This window comes from Echinops telfairi, unplaced genomic scaffold, assembly GCF_000313985.2.
Source record: "Echinops telfairi isolate 266 unplaced genomic scaffold, ASM31398v2 ScPeMD7_3533;HRSCAF=4204_0, whole genome shotgun sequence".
Classification (NCBI taxonomy): Eukaryota; Metazoa; Chordata; class Mammalia; order Afrosoricida; family Tenrecidae; genus Echinops; species Echinops telfairi.
Genome location: NW_022107431.1, coordinates 51,388,409 through 51,410,013, shown reverse-complemented (window position 1 = coordinate 51,410,013; position 21,605 = coordinate 51,388,409). Strand labels below are relative to the sequence as shown.

At 38.8% G+C, this 21,605-nt stretch overlaps 1 pseudogene; it reads left to right on the top strand.

Annotated features, from left to right (window-relative positions):
* The first annotated feature begins 1,773 nt into the window (after nt 1-1,773).
* LOC115871092 lies at nt 1,774-1,881 on the top strand (annotated as a pseudogene).
* Nucleotides 1,882-21,605: the final 19,724 nt, after the last annotated feature.

Here is a 21,605-nt window from a genome sequence, read left to right as displayed (position 1 = left end):
ATGTGACCTCCTCCCTGGGGACGGACAACAGAAAAGTGGTGAAGGGAGATGTCAGACAGGGCCAGATATGACATAATAATAATTCATAAATTATCAAGAGCACATGAGGGAGGGGGGAGCGGGGAGGAAGGGCAAAAATGAAGACCTGATGTCAGGGGCTTAAGTGGAGAGCAAACATTTTGAGAATGATGAGGACAATGAATGTACAAATGTGTTTCTAGTTGCTATCTGTACCAATGTACATCCTCTGGTCTAGCCAGATTTGAAAGGTAGAAGAATTGGGATCATGATAGTGGTGGGGAGGAAGCATTTAAGAACTAAAGGAAAATTATATGTTTCATCAGTGCTACTCAGCTCCTCCAAGGGGCACAGAAGAGCTTTCTTCTTTAAATTCCTGAAATGTTAAATTATTTATATTTAAACTTTAGCTTATATATCAGAACATATCTGGTTTCCCTAATTCAAACCTGCATCTCATTGGTATTTTTCCTACCAGGACATGACTTTACAAACACACACACACACACACACACACACACACACACACACACACGTCTTACATGAAGTAACATGATCAGATAGTGTTTCTGTGTTATAAGTATAAACTAGAAACATCATTTATTTTAACACCCAAGTTGAATTCCTGAATCAATATTTGTTAACTTGTGGAACATTAAGTGAGATACCTACCCCTTGGATTTTGTTATCATAATCTGTAGGATGTTGTTGTTACATGCTATCCAGGTGGCTCTTACCCATAGTAACCCTATGCATGCACAACAAAAGGAAACACTGCATGGTCCTGCACCATCCTCACAATTGTTCTTATGCCTGAGCCCACTGCTGCCCCCACTGTGTCAATCCATCTTGTTGAGGGCCTTACTCTGTTTTGCTGCTCCTGCACTTTGCCAAATACGATGTCCTCCAGGGATTGGTCTCTCCTGACAGTATGTCCCAATTATGTAAGACAAAGTCTTGCCTTCCTTGTCTCCAAGAAGTTCTATGGCCTTACTTCTTGCAAAACAGATTGGTTTGGCCTATTAGTCCATGGCCAAATTTTATATTCTCTAGCACCACAATTCAATCCTTTGAATCTTCTCTGTCTTCTTTTGTCAATGTAGACTTTCACAGGTGTAAAATGCAATTAAGAATACTATGGGTTGGGTCAGACACATCTCAGTCTTCAAAGTAATATCCTTACTCTTCAAGACTCTAAAGCAGTCTTACGCAGCAGATTGACCTAATGCAATATTTCTTTTTATCTCTTGACTGCTGCTTCCATAAATATTGATTGTGGATTCAAGTAAGACAAAATCCTTGACAACTTCAATCTTTTCCCTATTTATCATGTTACCTATTGGTCCAGTTTTGAGGTTTGGGGTCTTCCTTATATTGAGTTATAACCCATACTGAAGACAACGATCCTTGATCTTCACCAGTAAGGGCTTCAATCCCTCCTCCCTCTCAGCAAGCAAAGTTGTGTCGGATGCATACCGCAGGTTGTTAATAAGCCTTCTTCTAACCATGATGCTACATTCTTCTTCATGTCGTCCAGCTTCTCTGACGATTTGCTCAGCATATATATTGAACAAGTGTGGTGAGAGGATAAAGCCTTTCCTGATGTTAAACCATGAAGTATTCCTTTGTTCTGTTTGCCCAACTGCCTCTTGATCCATGTACAAGTTCCAAGCCAGCACAATAAAGTGTTCTGAAATTTCAGTTTTTCTCAAGGTTAGCCATAGTTTATTATGGTCCACACAATTGAATTCCTCTGCACAATCAATGAAACACAAGCTTGCATTAGGATGCGAAAGAATACAAAGTCCCTGAGCTTTCTGTCTGTCTTTGTGGCCGGTCCAGATTGAATGAGGGATTACGTAGAAAAATAAAAGAAACACAAGTAAAGTAAACATCTTTCAGGTATTCCCTGCTTTGAGTCAACATCCATCTGACATCAGCAATGATATAGTTTGTTCCATTTCCTCTTCTCAATTTGGACTGAACTCCTGTCAGTTCCCTAACAATTTGTTGCTGCAAATGTTGTTGTATGATCTGAAGCAAAATTTAACTTGTATGTGAAAGCAATAATAGCATTTTATGGTTTGAGTGTTCTGTTGTTTTATCAGGGGCACACATAGATCTCTTTCATTCAGTTGGCCTGATAGCCATCTTCCAAATTTCCTAGCATAGATGAGTGAGTTTTTCCAGAGCTTCTTAAACATTCTGAAGCATATCAATGGGTATTCCATCAATTCCTGGAGGCTTGTTTTAGGCTTAGCCATTCAGTGCAGTTTGAACTTCTTCCTTCAGCACCATTGGTTCTTGCTCATATGCTACTTCCTGAAATGGTGGACTGTCCCCTAGTTCTTTCTGGTATAGGAACTGTGTATTTTTTCCATTTTCTCTTGATACTTCCTGTATCATTCAATATTTTGCCATAGAAACTTTCAAAATTGCAATTTGAGGTTTGAATGTCTTCTTGAGTCCTTTCAGTCTCAGATAGGCTGAACACGGTCTTCCCTTTTGGTTTTCTGTTTTTGGTTCTTGCGCATGTCCTGGCCTTCATCTTTTCTTCTGTTTTCTATAGCAACTCCACGATTGAGAGCAAGTTTCAGAGTCTTTTCTGACATCACTTTTAGCTTCTTTTTCTTTCCTGTCTTTCTATGGCCTCTTGCTTCCTTTTGCAATGATGGTCTGGATCTCCTCCCACAGCTCCCAGGTCTTCTGTCCTTTGTTTTCAATGGGTCAAATCACTTCATCAGGTGTTCTCAAAATTCAGGTGGGGTAGTCTCAAAGTAGTATTTTGGCTCCTGTGGACTTATTTCCTTTTTCTTCAACTTCACTCTAAACCTACATATGAGCCATTGGTGATCTGCTCTATGGTTTTAGCTGCTGATATTGAGCTTCTCCGAGTGTCTTCCCACAGATGTAGTCAGTTTGATTTCTGTGTGGTCCAGCTGGGCAAGGCCATATGTATTGTCACCTTTTGCATTGCTGACAAAAGGTAGCTCCTCCGAACAAGTCTTTGGTTTTACAAAATTTTATCATGCATTCTCCAACTTCATTTCTACCACCAAGACCATATTTTTCCAACTCCTGTTTCTTCCTTTTTGTTTCCAACTTTTGTAATTCAATCACCAATAACTATCAATACATCTTGATGGCAGGTTTGGTCAATTTCCTACTAAAGTCATTGGTAGAATTTTTTCTATTTCTTCATCTCTAGTTCTGGGATTAGTTTATAAATTTGAATAATATTTGTATTGCTTTGATTTCCTTGAAGGTGGACAGATATAATCCAATCATAGATAGGATTTTGCTCCATAATGGATTTAGCAAGATCTTTTATGATAATGAATAGCACACCATCCCTCTTGTGTTTTTCCCCAAAATGTAAATCAGATGATTTCTATTCAAAATGGCATATAACAGACGATTTTCACTCACCAATTCCTAGGATTATTGATCTTCATGTGTTCCATTTCATTTCGTACCATTTTCAATTTTCCAAAATCATACTTTGTGCTTTCCAAGTCCCAATGATTAGAAGATTTTTGCAGCTGTTCCTCTTTACCCAGTGTAGTGCCCCATCGACAATTGAAGATTCCTAAGGCCCCACTCCCTCAGGCATTACCCGACTCACATCACTATGGTCAACTCCCCTTCAAGAAGTCGTCTCTTCTTCAGGCATATGTTGAGTATACTGGGACTTGAGAGGCCCATCTGCTGGCAGCATCTCTGCCAGGGTTCTGCTGCCTTTGTTTCGGCTTTCAGTCAGATCCTTCCTCTGAAGTAGAAAGCCAAGTCCTTCTTCATGTCAGTTATTAGTCTGGAAGCTCTGCTGAAACCTGTTTACCTTGGGTGACCCTGCTGGCATTTGAAATGCCAGTGACATAGCTTCCAGCATCACAGCAACACATAGGTCACCACAGTATGACAAACTGACAGACAAGTGGTGAAATTTGTATAGGGAAATTATATATATCCATAAGGGAGATACTTGTACAAGTGCTTAATAATTATAAAGCAGTCAAAAATATATTGCATTACTATGCTGGTTTTTAAACGCTATCCTGGATCCACCCTTAGGTCAACTCTAGAAATGACTCCTCCAGTGGAGACAGTAGTCACAGGATAGGTGCAACTATAGAAGCAACATTGGGAAATAAGTTTAAGTGGTCAAATGCAAATTGGAGAAAATGGGAATGCAGGGTCAAGATTCAAGACAAACTTCTGTTGAAACATAGGAAAATGAAATTTCTTTTTGTTGTTGACTAAATCTTATTTTATTGTGATTTAGGTAAAGATTTACAGAGTAGATTATAGGTGTTGTTCAACAATACATACACATTCTGATTCAACTCATCCTGGCAATTCCCCAATGTGCCGTCCCTTGTCCCACTTCATCCCTATATTTCCTGTTTCCATTCCTCCTTCTTTCCTAACCTTTGGGACTTTATCCTTAGGTAAATACTGTCCTTTTGGGCTTAGATGTTGATTTTCTGTTCTTGTGTGTGTTTGTTTTTTAATATAGGATTATCTTTTATTTTTTTTAGTTGTACTGGCAAAGAGTTCACATATAGTACAATTCAATAGGTCAAGAAGAGTTGTACAATCATCCCCACAATCAATTTTAGAACATCTTCTTCTTTCTTGTACTCATCATTATTAGCTCCCCATTTCCCCCCAACCTTCCATGTCATATTCCTAAGGAACCCGAAACCCAGTTATTGATGCTACAGATGTGCCTATCCTGCATTTACTATAGAGGAAAACATTTTTAGACACTAACAAAAACAAAATAAAATAGATACAAGCCTTAATTTATAAGAAAGCAGAAATAATGAAAAACTAGAACAAGTTTAAAATTGATCAAATAATAAGGTGTTACATTTTAACCTCACTGCATATGCAATAATTCGTTTTACAGTGCATTCTTCTTGACATCCCTAGCCTACAGCCACAGAGAATTAATCCGTATGTGTTTCCTCTTTACATCTTAAAACACTGAAACAACTTTAAATTGGGTCAAAGGGGGCATCAAATGATAAGATATTACATTTCAACCTAACTATACAGACACCATAGTCAACTTTACAATATTCTCTGTCTGAAAACAAAGCTATTCACATCCATAACTATGGTCAGAGGGGATTTTACCAGAGACTTAATCCACTTGTAGATGTTGCAAATGGATTTTGGGTTGCCGTTGTGCTCCATAGCCTTCTGCAAACCAGATGTCTACAATTTAAGCTCTGATATAATTCCCTCCGTCAGATTTGGGTTTTATTACTTATAATCCTGGATCACACAAGCTGGTGAGCTTCTTCTATGGGGACCTAGTTGGCCCCTCACTTAGATGACTGCGTGTTTGAAGGCGCACCTTTAAAGCCCGATGTGCCAGTCCTTCTCGTAGCTGGACACTATCTGGTTTCTTCATCACAATGTACTATGGCAGCCATATCATCAGTGAGCTCTTCATGAGGGCAGGCATTTTGGGTTGTAATTTTTACAGACGCATACTCCGATGTCTTTCTCCCGAAGATCCATTATGTGGGCTCCAATCATTGACCTTTCGTTGACTAGTTCAGCACTTCACCATTGCACGTCCAGAGCTCCTGCTGCCAGACCAGAAAACTGGGAGGTACGGTGAAGGAAACTTGGAGATGGAGCCCTGAGGCAGATCGGGGTGTGGGAGTAAATAGGCCGAGGTAGGAGTCCAGGGAGCGAATCCAGTTCCAATTGGCCGAGAAAGAAACAACCCCCCTGAGAAGCTGGATCTCCCCCTCTGGGGGTCGGCGTGACATAACATAATATAAAAATGAGTGAAATATGTATTATTGGTAAAAACTCAAACTGCAGTCTTGTTGCTTAGCTCCAATAAGCACATAGATGGGGGCCAAAATCTCTTATTGAGTGTGAAGATAAAGTGAACACAGAGGCATGAAGGTGGGGGAATTTCTAAAGCCAGAGCTCTGAAATGGTCTTCCGCTCTTTAAAAGACCACTAGTGGCAACAGTAGAGCAGGATCATTATAAAGGGAAAAGCATATTGAAGACGTCAGATACTAAAATCAAAGACTGTTCAAGTTATAGATCTAGCCCAACCACCGTTACCCACACTGGTACCTGGGAACAGACATAAGGACATGTCTCACCCAGAGACAAACCCCGGTGGTAAAGCATCCATTTAATTTTGAACGACTTTACGCCTGAAGTACATAGGTGAACTCTGCTCCCACATTGGCTAAAATTCTCAGCCATGAACTGAGAGGTCAGTAGCTTGAAGAGAGTCGCTACTGTGTAGAAACGATGTAGCAGTCATCGCCTACAAAGCAATATTACAGTCCTGGCAAGTCTGTGAAGTAGTTCTCTGTCTAAAAGCTCGCTGTGACTGGACTTCATTATGAACCATAGGTTTGAGTTCACCTGGAAACCCATCAGTATTTGCTAAGTACATTGATCTTCATGTGACTTTGTGGGGTTATTTTATTTTTAAGTTGGTTTGTAGATATTATCTCAGAATTGATTCCTCTTCTCTAATTCTCTCTCCATATTATCTTTAAATATAATGTTTTCAGAGTGCCAGAATCAATATTACCAGTGATGAAAATGCATGCTGTGTACTAATAGCTAATTCTAGCATAAATCTTACTATTTTTATTTTCCATAATTTATGTCACGAATAAATTAAAAACTGAACTAACAATTCTATAGACTCCACATCCCAAGTTATTGCCAGGTTATTTTATTATCAAGGTGATTCTCATTAAGCATTACTAAAATTTAATTAGTATTAAGATTATCATTGAGAATTAATATCTATAAAATAAATGTATATGTATGTTTTAATGTGGATATTATTCATGTAATTTGTTACAATAATTATTATTTCATTATTTATAGAAACTTCCTATGATTTACATTTTTTTAAAGATTTCTGTACTGTCCACATGACTTCCCATATTTAAAATATTTTAGTTAAGAAGTAGGCAGAAAAAGAGATGAGGCAGACATTTGTTTAATTCCAAATATGTTTATACTTATAATACTGGTGATATTTTATTTTACTATTTACTATTTACTTTGAATATGAAATGTTTTAATTTATTTTCTTATATATTCTTTATTGGTGTATAAGAGAATAACATAAAAGTAGAGTCAGAACCTGGATCCACCTCTGTCTGAAAACCATCCCCAGAATTCTATCATGGAACTTTCTGTTCTTAAAGCAAATTTGAGCTAGATCCCCTGCTACTGATATTGAGTGAAATAATTAAGATAAAGTAACTCAAAGATGTTAAAATATCATAAATACTTCCTTGATATCTCTGTTTCTCTGAATTCCCATAGAGAATTTATACTGTAAGTTTTGCTCTTCACAGCCTTCTTATTTTCACCAAAATATTCTCAGTTCTTTGAGTAAAGATACCCTATCTTTACCTCCCTCTTAATGGGCCTCCAACTTAATCTTGGGCATATCAGGTGCTTGGGAAATGCTTTGCCGATTATTAATTATTCATGTGAATATTCCTTAGCGGAGAGCATTAAAGAATCGTTTACTTTTTATTTCTGTCCCTGCCGCACTAGATTCCCTCTGATGAATCACATTTGTCTTGACAACACAGGAAAGCTCCAGGGTCATGCGGTTCCCATCGAGTCTGCCTCCTTAGAAAGGGCCACCAGGAACCGTGACACCCCTAGGCAGCAGCCCAGCCAGACTTCTGACAGGCGCCAGCAGCCCCCAAGAGAAGCAGGCACAGCGAGCACATACGTGTCTGGGAAAGGCCTCAGGGGCAAGCCTCGTCTGACCAATGCTGACGGCAAGAGCCGTCCTCGGTCAGACACCTTCCCTCCACACATCAGGAAATGGCAGAAGAAACCTTTTATTCAGCGACACACGGTAGTCAGACTGGATGAAATGAAGTTAACTCGAATGTTACCTCTGGATTTTAAAAAGTCATCATTGATTCTCTTTCTCATAGAATTTGTGGGCATGGATATTGGTGTGTGTGTGTGTGTGTGTGTGTGTGTGTGTGTGTGTGTGTGTGTGTGTGTTTATTTTGTTTTGTTTGTTTAAGCATCCTTTCCCCCACCAACATAGACACACACACACAATCCTTGTGATGTATCAACAAGGACACACAGGAGTGGCGCTGACAGGAGCCAGATGAAGTCCTGGTGTGCCTGCTCCCCCGAGCAGAGTGATTTGTTTGGGGTGACTGCTTTTTCCTCTTAGCTGTCACTGAAGAATTAAATATCTAAGGAGCACTTCTTAAGCATTCTTTCTCTTAATGCTGCCTAAAGTTCTAAGGCATAGAGAAAACACATTAAATACCTTCTCTCCAGACCAGCCTCAGAATATAAAGTATGTTTTGGTAAAGTGATCAGCTAACAAATTATAAGATATTGAAGATGGGGAAAGGAGGGAATAGGGGAGCCCATCACAAGGTTGGATATATAGCCTGCCCCCCTACTGAAGGGGATGAATAACAGGCATGTGGGTGAAGTGAGACAATGGACAGTGTAAGATATGAAATCATAATAACAACATATAATTGATCAAGGATTCACAAGGAGGAGAGTTTTGGGGAGGAAAAAAGGAGCTTATACCAAGGGCTCAATTAGAAAATGTTTTGGAAATGATGATGGCAACATATGTACAAATCTGTCTGATACAATTGATGTATGGAATGTTATAAAAGCTGTAAGAGCCCCCAATAAAATGATTTTTTTAAAAGATGTTGAAGAGGAAAAGACGAACTACTAACTTGCCACCCCCTGACCCATACACACAATTGCCACCCCCTGACCCATACACACAATTGCCACCCCCTGACCCATACACACAATTGTCTTCTAGACACTCGTGGCACTGATTCTTTTTTATTTTGAATACTTGCAATCGAGATTATTTCCTGAGGGAACAGGCAATCAAAATAACTATCACTCTGATTCAGGATGGCCTTTCTTAATATTAGTCTAGTACAATCAAGAGCTGATACCTAAGTCCCAAGTAGAAAGAAAATGTTTTGCAATTGATGATGGCCACATATGTACAAATGTCCTTGAAACAATGGATGGATTTATGAATTGCTATAAGAGCTGTAAGATTCCCCAATAAAATGATTTTGAAAAAAAGGAAATGAACAGTACTGTGAGATAAGCATTGGGTTGCTAACCTCAAAGTCATAATTTCAAACCATCAGCCCCTCTGAGGGAGAAAGATGAGGCTGTCTGCTGTCATACAATCTTGAAAGCGATGTACAGAGACACTATGAGTCAGAATCAACTTGACGGTGGTACATGGATTTTAATCTATAGTGAAGGATCTCTAGTACACAGTGGGTTAAGCATTGAGCTCGTTCAACCCACCAGCTTCCTTGAAAGATCAGCAGTTCGACCCACCGAAAGATGAGCAGTTTGACCCACCAGCTTCCTTGCTGGAGAAAGACATGCAGGTCTGCTTCCTAAAAGATTTACAGCTTCAGAAACCCCATGCAACAACTTCATTCTGCCCCACAGTGCTGCTCTGGGTCTGAATCCATTCAAAAGCAGTGTGCTTGTTTATGTGTGAATCTCTAGTTTTATTTATTTTAGAGATATAATGGGTAAAATGGAGTTCATGTAATGACAAATCTAATTATTTTGCCTGCATAACAGAATCCTGATAAATCTCTCTTAAAAGCAAAACACAACATTTCTACTACATGAGTATAGGCCCAGTGATACTATTAGAAACAAAAGCTAATCTTCCCTTGCAGAAAAATTTTAAAGCCATTAAGTCTTAGTTCAGACAACCATGACTATGTTCTTTTAAGTGGCATTGAGGTAAAGTAACTATTCTCATCTGTCTAAATTGGTTTCACTATTCTTTCAAATATAAATAATTCAACTTACCCTCATAAGTATAGTGTAGTCAAGCAGTTCACCTATGAAAACAGTTCACGATTGTTCAGTAAGTAACTGGGGAAGGCATTTGACTCCAGATCAAAAATGTGTATTTTGATTACTACTGATATCATCAGAGTTACTAACATGAGATAAGAAAATAAATGAGAAAGCTTAAGAAAAATGAGATTTTAAAAATTTGTAAGGGATTCAATATTAAAGTTAACTCACTAAAATTTGGTACTCCAGTGAATCATTCAATATTTAATGAATCCAAAAATTCTGTGTCAACTAAAAATAAATTCAAACTCATCCCCACTGAGTCAATTCTGAGTCATAACAACCTTACAGAGAGGGTAAAATTGAGACTGCAACTCTACATGAGTTCAAAACCTCATCTTTCTCCCATGGAGTAGCTGGTGGGTTTGAACTACTGACATTAAAGTCGAACATGCAAACCATTATGCTACCAAGATTTCTGCTCCAATACTGGAACTAAAGAAACAAAACCCAAAGCAGGAAATCCAATTATTTCCCCCAATTTTTTGCATAAGTCTTATAATGAATAAATTCCTTATATTCCTGATATTTGATTTATTAAAGATTTTGTTTTCCTTTTTCTTATAGTAAATTTTGAGCATTTCAGTCTTGCTCACTCTTTGAGAGCTATTGAAATAGCAGCATCACTCTTAAAAGCTGTAGACCTTTCTAATTGTTAGTGAAAAACATTTCTCCAAGATAAAAGGATAAAAAGAGTTCATCTTTCTTTAAAGCTATTGGGAAAAGGTAATTTCCTTCAAGCATCACAAAACAGGCTTTCTGAGTGGTAATTCAAACCAAGGAGTCTTAGGAAAATTCAGGTGTAAAGACTGTTGCCATGTCCTGTGATGGAAGAAACATATCAGCTGGTGTGATCACAAAGTATCAATGGTATCAGATATCAGGGATCAGAAGATGCAAACCAATCATATTTATTCAAACAAGGAGGTCAGAGTGGCGACCCTAGGCCCATCTAATAGACAATTGGACATCCCCTCACAGAAGGGTCACAGAGTAGGAATGAGTCAGCCAGGATGCAGTAGAGCACCAAACACACAACATTCCTCTAGTTCTTTTATGCTTCCTTCCCCTCTTTCAAGACTCAGTTCTACCTTACAAATCATTCTAGGCTAAATCATGTACATTGGTACAGATAAGCTCTCTGGACACAGGGAATCCAGGACTAAGAAACCCTTCAAGAACAGTAATGGGAGTAGTGATATCATCAGGGTAGGGGGAAGGGAAGGTGGAGGGATAAGGGAGAGAAAGGGGAGCCCATCACAAGGCTGGATATGTAGCAAACAATGTCCAATGTATTAACTACACCACCACCCTGCCAGGGGATTAACAACAGAAACATGGGTGAAGGGAGACAGTAGACAGTGTAAGATACTAAAATACCAATTATTTATAATTTATCAAGGGTTCACAAAGGAGAGAGGATAGGGGAGGGGAGGGGGGAAAGATGAGCTGATACCAAGGACTCAAGTAGAAAAAAATGCTTTGAAAATGATGATAGCAACATATGCACAAATGTGACTGATACGATTGAGGTATGGATTGTTGTAAGAGCTGTAAAAGGCCTCAATAAAAATGATTAAAAACAAAAAGAGAAGAAAGTATCTTGATCTTTGAAAAATTTCTCATACAGATAAAATCAGTTGTCAAACCAAAAGATGGTTACTAGTGGCGATCACATTTTCTCCTGTGAAATGGGTAAGTTAAATGACTGCTACATTTCTCATTTGAATAAAAGTGTCGAGAACCTTGTTTTAGTCAAATTAACTGTTAGGACCTTCTACTTTCAGGTAAACATGTTAAAAAGAGCTCCTGCTGCACCAAGGGTTATTTTTTAAATTATTAAAGCCCTAATGAAAGAAAAAGTATAACTGAGCTGGACATGCAAATTCTCAGTGGGAACCTGATCCAAAGACCAACTCAAATTCAAACTCATTGCCATTCAGACTCAAAGTCACAGTCAATTCCAACTCGTAGTGACCCTAAAACATAGGGTAGAATGGCCCCTGTGGGTTTAGAGTGTAATTTCTTCCAGAAGTAGAAATGCGCCTCTTCTCTAACGGACCAGTTGGTAGTTTCAAACTGCAGACTGACCACAATCTTCATAAGATTGCCTATGCTGTGTATCTTGTATAGATACACACCAAAATAATGATAATAATATAACAAAAGATAAAATAATAATAATATTGCCATCCGTATTCTTCCCCCACACTTCTGTGGGCCTTCAAGGTATGAAAGGGAGGGAAAGATGCTTTCAGCACAGGTGGTTTTGAAGCTTGGGTTAGGTCTGGCTCTTGCCAGAATATTCGGTCCTCGGCCCAGGAAGTATTCATTGTGCGTGCTTTCCCTTATGCCCTTGTGCTGTTTGAACTCACCGCCGTGGGCCCGTGTGGTACTCGACCTTTGAGCTTGGTGAACTTCACTCAGCATAATGACCTCCAACTCCTTCTATGAGACGAGTGTTTCATCTTTTCGTCACTGCTTTTTAAGGGATGTGTAGTATTCCATTGTGTGTACATGCCAGAGTTTTTAAGTCAACTTGTCTATTGATGGAAATTTAGGCTGTTTCCAATTTTTTATTTTTTTTTGCAATTGTGAACTGTGCGGCAATGAACATTGGGGAGCAGATGTCTGATCGTGGTCTGTTTCTTATTTCTTCTGGGTATATGCCCAGGAGTGGAATTGCTGGGTCATATGGTTACTTAATTTCCATCTGCTGTAGGTATTACCAAATCGCTTTCCACAGTGGCTCTACGTACCTACAAGACCACCAGCAGTGAATGAGAGTTGCCATGGTACCTTATAGTTGCTTTGATTTTTTTCCCCTTGAAATTTCATTTTTAACAGATAATAAACAGTTTTGTGATTTCTACCTCGAACATATAACCCAAATCTGATCTATTCTTGCCATACTTGCCTATTCCTAAAAACCACCTTCTCTTGCCTGGGTTATTAAATTCTGCTTCTAACTAGTGTGCTCTAAGTGAATTTCACTTTGTCTTGGCTTTCCTAGATTTTTCTCTAGGACTTTAATCAATGTCAATGATTCCCTACTGAGAATTCACTCCTTATAGCAGAATAAAAGCCAACAAGGTTTTATGGGGTGTGTACCCTCTGTAAATACTCTTCCACCTCATTTTTGATTCCTCTTTCCCTAAAGAGATTTACATTAGACTTTTCAATCATTGCTGTTGTTAGTTACTATGAAGTTGATTTCAACTCCTGATGACCTCATGTGTACGGTGACGAACTGCCCCATAGGATTTTTAAGTTTGTGATCTTGAGGAAGCAGATCACTAGTCTTTGAAACATTGGCATCTCTTCTCTTCATTGCTTAAGATGCTTTCCCCCACTAAGTAATATCGTCCACTCCCTCTTCATCTTCCACGCCTCCTCACTTGGATTAGTTTGTTTCGTAGCACTTATCAGTCTCTGAAAAGTGCTTTTTTATTACTTAATGTTTTTTTTCTCCGTGGATTTTGACTGTTTTATTTACCTCTACAGCAACTCAAATGTTGTGCTCAATACATATATTTGTTGAGTGAATTGATTAAATGAATGAACCAAAAAGGCCACTAATGGTTTCCCACAAGAGTTTTTTCTGTAAATAATAATGAAATAAATGACTCAAACTATAGTATTTTGTAGTATTCCAGCAAGCATATGACCCATTTCAAATCTCAGTAGCTATGTAATTTTACCAAGTTAACATTAACTACCTGCACCTCATATTTCTCATGCACTAAATGGGATTAATGCATGTAACGCTATTTAGATATAATTCATGCAATGTACTTCACACAGTGCTTGGTAGATAGGAAATGCTAAATAATTATTCATCACTAATGGTTTTACAGTAGTATGGTGAATGCTGGACAAAAACCTCAAGAAAACACAGCACAGTGTGGATCAACAGTATGTAACACATCCACTGCCCTAGAGTCAATTTCAATTCATACTGACTCTTAGGTAGGACAGGGTGGAACTGCGCCCTAGAGTTTCTGAGGCTACAAATCTTCACAGACACAGGCTTTCTGATCTTTCTCCTGTAGAGAGTTAGATAGGTTCAAACCACTGACCTTTTGGATAACAGCGTAATACTTAACCCATTGCACTACCCAGACGCCTATGCTAACTCTACAGGGGACACAAAAGAAGACTGTGATGTGGATCCTATCCTCAAGAAAGTGAAAATCATGTTTTTAGAAATAAAACTGAAACTGTGTAGAGAACAATATAACTTTTGCCAGAATAACCAGTATTTTGTTATTTACTTATATGCACACAACTCCTCTTACAAAAATGTAATTAATCTACTTACAAAAATTGTTTAACTTGCTTTTAGATGTCTATTTATAAGATCGATGAGGGAAAGCACTTGGAAACATACATATAATACATACAATAAGTCAACAAATTTGAAAGCTGGAAGTTTCATCTTTCCTTAATAGCCCAAAGTTTCCAGGAATAATAAAGTAAAATCACTTTGAGACTGATTAAAACTAGTCTTCAGACAACACATATGTTTCGTAATAGGCTTCCTTGGATTTGACAGTTAATTTCGGAAAGATGACCTTCTGTGAAACATAATTTGGATGAAGGATAAGGTAGAATTCAGGGGAAAGACTGAGCGGATGGCAAGAGACATCCTTGGAACAAAGAGTCCTTCATTTGCTCTTAGGTGTTTGTCCATGTTTACCGTGGGACCCTATTTAGAGTTGGGAAGAGGAAGCTGGCACAACAGCTCCATAAATAGCTTTCCATTGTAGCATTTTACTCAGAACCAGGAGCAGGTAAGTGAGATCCATCTAAGAAGTGGCACTTACTAGCTCTTACCGAGAAGGAGAGGCAAGTTAGAGGCAGACTTGGGTTCACAGCAGTCTGAGGAAGAAATGTGAGGGGAAGTGCTGATCGAGCCCTGTCACGAGGCCAACTGCAGTGTGGTCTACATTTACACGTCAAGAATAGGCAAGTGTACAGAGAAAGTTGGTAGTGGTCACCAGAGATGACAGGCGAGAGAAGGAAAGGTGCAGTGCTTAGCAGGCACTGAGCTTCTGTTAAAGGGGACGGAAATAAGTAGAGGGTGGTCAGGGACATTGGCTGCAAAACACTGCATACAGCTAGTGTCACTGAATCATAAATGTGAAGACTGTAAAAATGGTAAATGTTTTGCTACCTCTGTAATCACCACACACACAAAGTGCCCTAGCTTCTGTTTTCTGGGAGGTCAGTGGCCCTTCAGAGCACCCCAGAAAATAAAACACCCCAGAGGTCGACAAAAACATTCTTTCCGTAGTACTTCCATCTCCCTCCTTCAAAGCATGTTCCAATTTGACACACAGAATGAGATTTTTCAGTATCACCCTCCCCCAGTGGGATAGTTAATTTGCAGCAGTTATCTTCCCAAAGATCATATGCACAGAGCCACGGAAACAAACCCTGAGCAACCGAGAAATGAATACTTAATGCTGGGCTCTCCAGGCTCATGCTCAAAGCTCAGCACGAGGCTGAGCAGTCTGATGTTCTCAATCTTGGATCCAGTCCTTGAGAATTTCACTAATCATGACCTACTAAATTACTTAGATAATATGCTTCTTTAAAAGGTTATAATAGGTAGTTACTACCAAATGGCCAAGGGAATGTAGGGAATCCATTTAAGAATTGAAATGCTGGTGGTAAATTTTCTATAGCTGTGACTTGCTGAATGACATTTTGTTGTTATGTGATTGTTAATTTTATTATTGTCCACTTAGCTAGTTTTTAATGTGGTAAGGAGCATTTCTAGAGATAACTTAAAAGACCCATAAACTACTTGTCATGGAATTAGGGACTATCAGTATACAATATTGTACATAAATATAGAACCAATATATGTGGCCATCCAAGTATGTCTTTTGGTTTATGTGATATTAATATGATGGTAGATATATGTGCATTCAAATAAAAACTTAACTTTAGGGTTGTTTCTAGTAATGCTAGATTTTAATTTGGTCACTGACATGGCATTCTTAATTGCATTTTACTAAGTTGAAATGACTTAAGGAAGTAAAATTTTATAAGGTGAAAAAACTGAAGTAATGACTATGCTTATTAAAGTCCACTTAAAAATTAAAGAGCCCCCTTAAGGTTTCCTCAGATAAACAATAAATAACAGCAACAACAAAAAAAAGAAAATCAGCCAAAGCAAACCCATTGTGATCAAGTTCATTCTAGTGCAGAGTGACCATCGAGGGCAGAGCAGACTGCTGATCGGCTTTTTCACAGAAGCCGACTGACGCATCTTTCACTCACAAAAGGATGGGGGTTCCAATGGCTGGCCTCTCATTTAGCGACTGAATCCTTAACCATTGCACCAACTCAACTTAAATAGGACACTATTTAAACCATTACGAGGGACTTCTAGTGAAAAATCTAAAGGCTTTTATTTTATTTTCTCATTACCATGCTGTGACACTAAAATCTTACAAATTTATTGTGCTTCTTTGGTGGGAAACAAAGATTCTACCCACCACCCTGAAGTCAGTTCTGACTCATAGCTAGCTACCTATAGGATGGAATAGAACTTTTCTTCTGGGGTTCTGAGACTTTCCAAGTCTATGGGAGCCAACAGCCTCCTCTTTCTCCATTGGTGGAACTGATGGGTTCAAACTGCTGACCTTGCAGTTAGCAGCTCCATGCCTCACAAGAAGTCAGCAGTGCTCTTTGCAAAGCTGCTTATCTTCCTCTGAACACTCAGATGCTGCTCCCATCTGCCTGGCAAGTGGGATCTCTGGGACCTGAACTCTCTAAAGTCAACACCAATATCTTTGCATGAAAGATGGAAATGCCCTTGAGTGAAAAATGAAAATGAAAATTGGGGATTTCTAAATTTAGAGATATCACTGAGAGTTGATCACTTGGTTTGACATGGTGATACATTACAGAATCAGAGACAAGGTGTTATCAATATCAGAAAAAAATAATGAGTTGAATTAGAAATAATCAAAGCAAACTTATGATCCTTTCTTAAATTGGGGGGAAACGTAAGTCTCTTGGTAAGATATAAGAAAAATAAAACAAAAAGAAGACTAACAATTTCTGAGTCATCCCACCCTATCGCTAATGCTCAAGTAAAGCACGTAACAGCCCCCTGAATTCAACCCAATGGCTGTTCTCCCCTGAAATACATGCAATCTTCTGGAGAGAAAAAAATTGATTCAATTGACAAGGTAGTAAAACTCCTTGAACTTGAGAGATCTTGTTTTCAGAGTAAGTACACATTCCAAGTAACCTCCAAAATCTCTAACTGCTATCAAGTCAATTCTCATTTGTAGATACCTTAGAGAACAAAGTAGAAGTGCCCTGTGAGTTTGCAAGACTGCAGCTGTTCATGGGAGTAGAAAGCCCCGTCTTTCTCCCGTGGAGCAGCTGATGGTTTCTAACTGTGGACCTTGCAGGTGGCAGCCCATTGTGTAACCACCATGCCACCAGGGCTCCTTGAAAGCAGTAGAAATCCTCATCTTTTCCCTCCAAGAAGTTGGTGGATTCAGACAGCTGACCTTACTGTTAGCAGCCCAACACGTTAGCAATGTAGCTATCAGTCAGTAGAAAACTGTTATTAGACAATGTGTATCAATATAAGAATTTAAGAAGAAAGCAACATTGCACTTAATTAGAACCAATTGAGTGTGTGCAACTACAAATCAATATTCAAAGAGAACAAATATATGTATGTTAAAAAACAAGGGGCTTTATAACCAATAAATGTTAGTTCACTGGAATTGATTTCTCCAAGAAGAGGTGCAGTAGGAGCTGGTGAGATATTTTATTTTTAAAATAAAGAGTATGAACCATTTTGATTGTATAAATATGTTGATGTCAATATCTTTATATCAAAATGGTTCAGACTCATATTTTAATAGAATGTACTGGTTGCATACTGGTTACACATTGGGCTGTGATCTGCTAGGCTGTCAGTTAGAAACCACCAGTGGCTCCACTGAAGCTAAAACACGGTTTTCTACCTAAAGAATCACAGTCCAAGTTGACGGATTCTGGGTTCCCACTTAAGTCTAGTCCCAATCCAAGAACAATTATTTCTTATAATATGGCCCGGCTGAGTACTCACCTTCGTGAAATGATCACTGAAGATAAGGGTGCTACAACAAAGTGTGGTAAACAAAGCAGATAGTGCCTCGCTATCAATCAGAATACTGTCTGGGCTTGTATTCAAACAAGCAGCCATCTAAGTGAGGAGTCAACTAAGTCCACAGGAAAGAAGCACACCATCTTGTGTGATCCAAAGGTGACAATAAAAAAAAATTCAAATATGTTGAAGGGAAAAGTATCAGAGTTTAAATTGAGAACATCCAATTTGTAAAAGACTATGAAGGACAGTGGGAGACCAAAACGCATCTATAGAGCATCTAGTCAGATTAAGGCCCTGATTGATCCCTCTAGCCACAGTCAAGGGTCTCGAACAATTTTACTATCAGATAGAGATCATTGTAAACTTGATTTTGCTGGATTGAACTTGATACTTGGTCAGTTGACCAAGTATTTGTTATAGGTGAAAGTATTTCTAGCTTGTTCCATGACAAAAATTCTTCTCTGACTTTTTTAATATTGATGGTGGTCTTTTCTTCCTTACACATTATTTGTATTTCTATCTTTATATTATTATGTATTATTTTATCCTTACCACTTTATTTTTTGTTTTCTTATTGTTTCTGTTGGGTTTCCCAGTTTGTGAAGCACTGAACGAATAGCTGAATACTGGATAAAGAGGTTTGGGGACCAAAAAATGAATGTGGGCGGAGGGAGCACTAGAACTGATTGTGATTCTACAACTCATTTTAAAAGTGACTTCACCATGGAAGTATATGCTATGTGAATACTATAGCAAGAGAACCATGGGGGGCAGGGTGGGGGAGACACCACATTTGACCAATGGTTGCCACAGATGAAGGGGAAAGCGTTGTTGCATAGGGGTCACTGAGCTTATGTCAGTGGTGCTGGAATAACTAGTAGAAGGGTATCAATAGTGGTCGCGGAGCACAAAGAGTATTAGCAATGACAATGAATTACACAAGTGGAATTGAAGACGTTGTGGAATTGAAGATGTTCTGTTGTGTATATTTTTGCCACAATTAAAAATAAGTCATAATAATTACATGAATAACAATGACTACAAGGAAGAAGAAAATGTTCTAGAATTCAATACCATGACAATTGTACAACTCTTCTTGATATGATTGAATTATTAAATTGTGTGACATGTGGATAAAGTGGTAATAAAACTGTTTTTTAAAAGTGTACAGTCTCACACATTGTTTTATGGGGTCTCTATGAGTCAGGGTTGACACCATGGCAGTGAGTTTGTTTGCCTGTTTTGATTTATTTGACACAAAGTTCCCTCTTTGCAATTCCATTGTGTGGGTAGGTGTGTGAGAGGGTGTTAAAAGCACTTGCAGCACAGTGATTTTCTTCCTGAGATTTCATTGCTGAGTTAATTCTACAAGGAGATTGCATATTATGTTAGAAGTAGACACCATATGTAGACCTCAGGAGAGCCTGAAGCCAAGGTTGGCCAGAGGATGGTACTCTTGGGAAATTAATACGATTTACTCAATCCCACAATAACGCTCAGGAATGTTCTGAGGTAATTACCAGTTACTTACACCTGGAGAGCAGGCAGGCCGATAGATAGGTCTCAAGACAGCAGTAGAGGTCAGAGGAATACAAAAAATATTTTAAACATTCTCAGATAAGTAATGAGGATGTGCACTTTTTCATATAGCTGTAGGCCGTGTGAAGTTTCCGGTGCTCTGAGAAGAAGGAAGAAGCAATGACTAACAAAATGCTCATCAGCTCGTAGTCTTTAAGGGAGAAACTTCCTGGGAAGTTTGGACTGTTGTCCCTTTTGGTTAGTCCATTGTCAGAGCTAGAATTGGGGAGTCCTTGGGAGGTGCAAATGATTAACCAGCTCGAGGCTGACGATTTCAGTCCACCCAGAGATTCCCAGGAGAAAGTATCTGTGATCAACTCAATGGCAACTGTTTGTTGCTGTTTGCTTTTCTTATTTAATGCTTAAAGAAACTTTAATTCTTCTCTGTATCTATTTATCATTCATTGAATTAGTAGGTGCATGATTTTTGCTGCCCCCGAATACTCAAAGTTATTTTAATCATGAAATTTCCTATTTTAACCAGTAGACAATGCCAGCATGGTACAACAATGCCATGATGTCAGGGACTGCGGAGCCTTCTACCTTTCCACTCAGCCAAGCTTACTGCTTCAGTGCCCCTTCCCATCACGGCCTCAGGATGACTGTGAGAGTTCCAAGCCGAGGTGGGATTTTATCCTTACCACTTTTCCTAAGAGGGAAGAACATCTTTCCAGAGGTCCTCCAGAGAGGTCATATAAAGTTATGGCTATTATTTCACTCTCGTTTATCTGGACACTTAGAGAAAGGGGTGGAATTACAAGTAGCTAACTGGCAATTTCACATATTATAAATCCTGTCTTGTCTTTACCCATATTTGATATGATTAAATGTATTGTTCCTGATGGGTTTCAAGTGGGAAAATACTGAAAAATATTATAGAAGCCAATGAGGAGTTACAGAAAATGTATAGTCATTGCTAATTTCTGCTTTCCAAACTTAGTTTAGACCTCATTGAGGCAAAGTATAATTTCATCCATTTGCTACCACTTATGTTACTAATAGAGATTTTTACAAACCTGTATCACTTTTTCAAATCACTTAATTTACCTTTTATGGCCTCCAATTTTTAACAGATGACTCCCCTCTCCAAGTTAAAAGTCATCCAAACTGGAAACTTGAGAGTTATTTTTAACTTCCACAGTGCCTCACCCCTTTAATGATCTTTCCTCCAATCTTATTCATCCTGTCTCTCCAATGCCTCTCCAACCTTCACAGATGTAGTTAAGTTCATTATCATCCTTGACTTCCATTATTTCAAGAGACATCTAATTTGTTTTCTTCCTTCTAGTCTCTGTTTTAAAATCAACTCTCCACCTTGCTTCCTTGAATGTGTTTTCTTCTAATAATGGGGAAAAAAACCTTCCATTTATAGGAGAGAATGTTTTGTGTGTGGGCACCATCGAGTGATTTTGACCCTGAGTAACCTTACCTGCAAAGGAATTAAACACAGCCGCACGCAGCATCGTTTTCCTAAGCACTCCTCTTTGGGAGCCCATAGTTGCAGCCATGGGGGCAATCCATCAGTGAGAGACTTCTTTGCCTTTGGTAACATTTTACTTGACCAAGCAGGGTAACCCTCACCAAGAACAAGGGTCTCCTAATAACATAGCCAAAGGATGTGAGATGAAGTCTTGGCATCCTTGTTTCTAAAGACCTTCAGGTTGTACTTCTTCTAACAAAGATGTGTTTATTCTTCTGCAGTCTAATGAATATGAGTAGAAATCCAAACGCACTAGCCTAGAGTCAAGTCCAACTCACAGCAACGCTAAAGAATAGAGTATAACTTCCCCTTTGGGTTTCTGAGACATATCTTTACAGAAGCAGACAACTTTATCTTTCTTCGGCAGAGCAACTGATGAGTTTGTTTTTGAACCCATGGTTAACAGGCCAGTCTATAGCCCATGGTACCACCAGGGCTCTTTAGGCCAAACTCAGGTGGTTAAAATCAT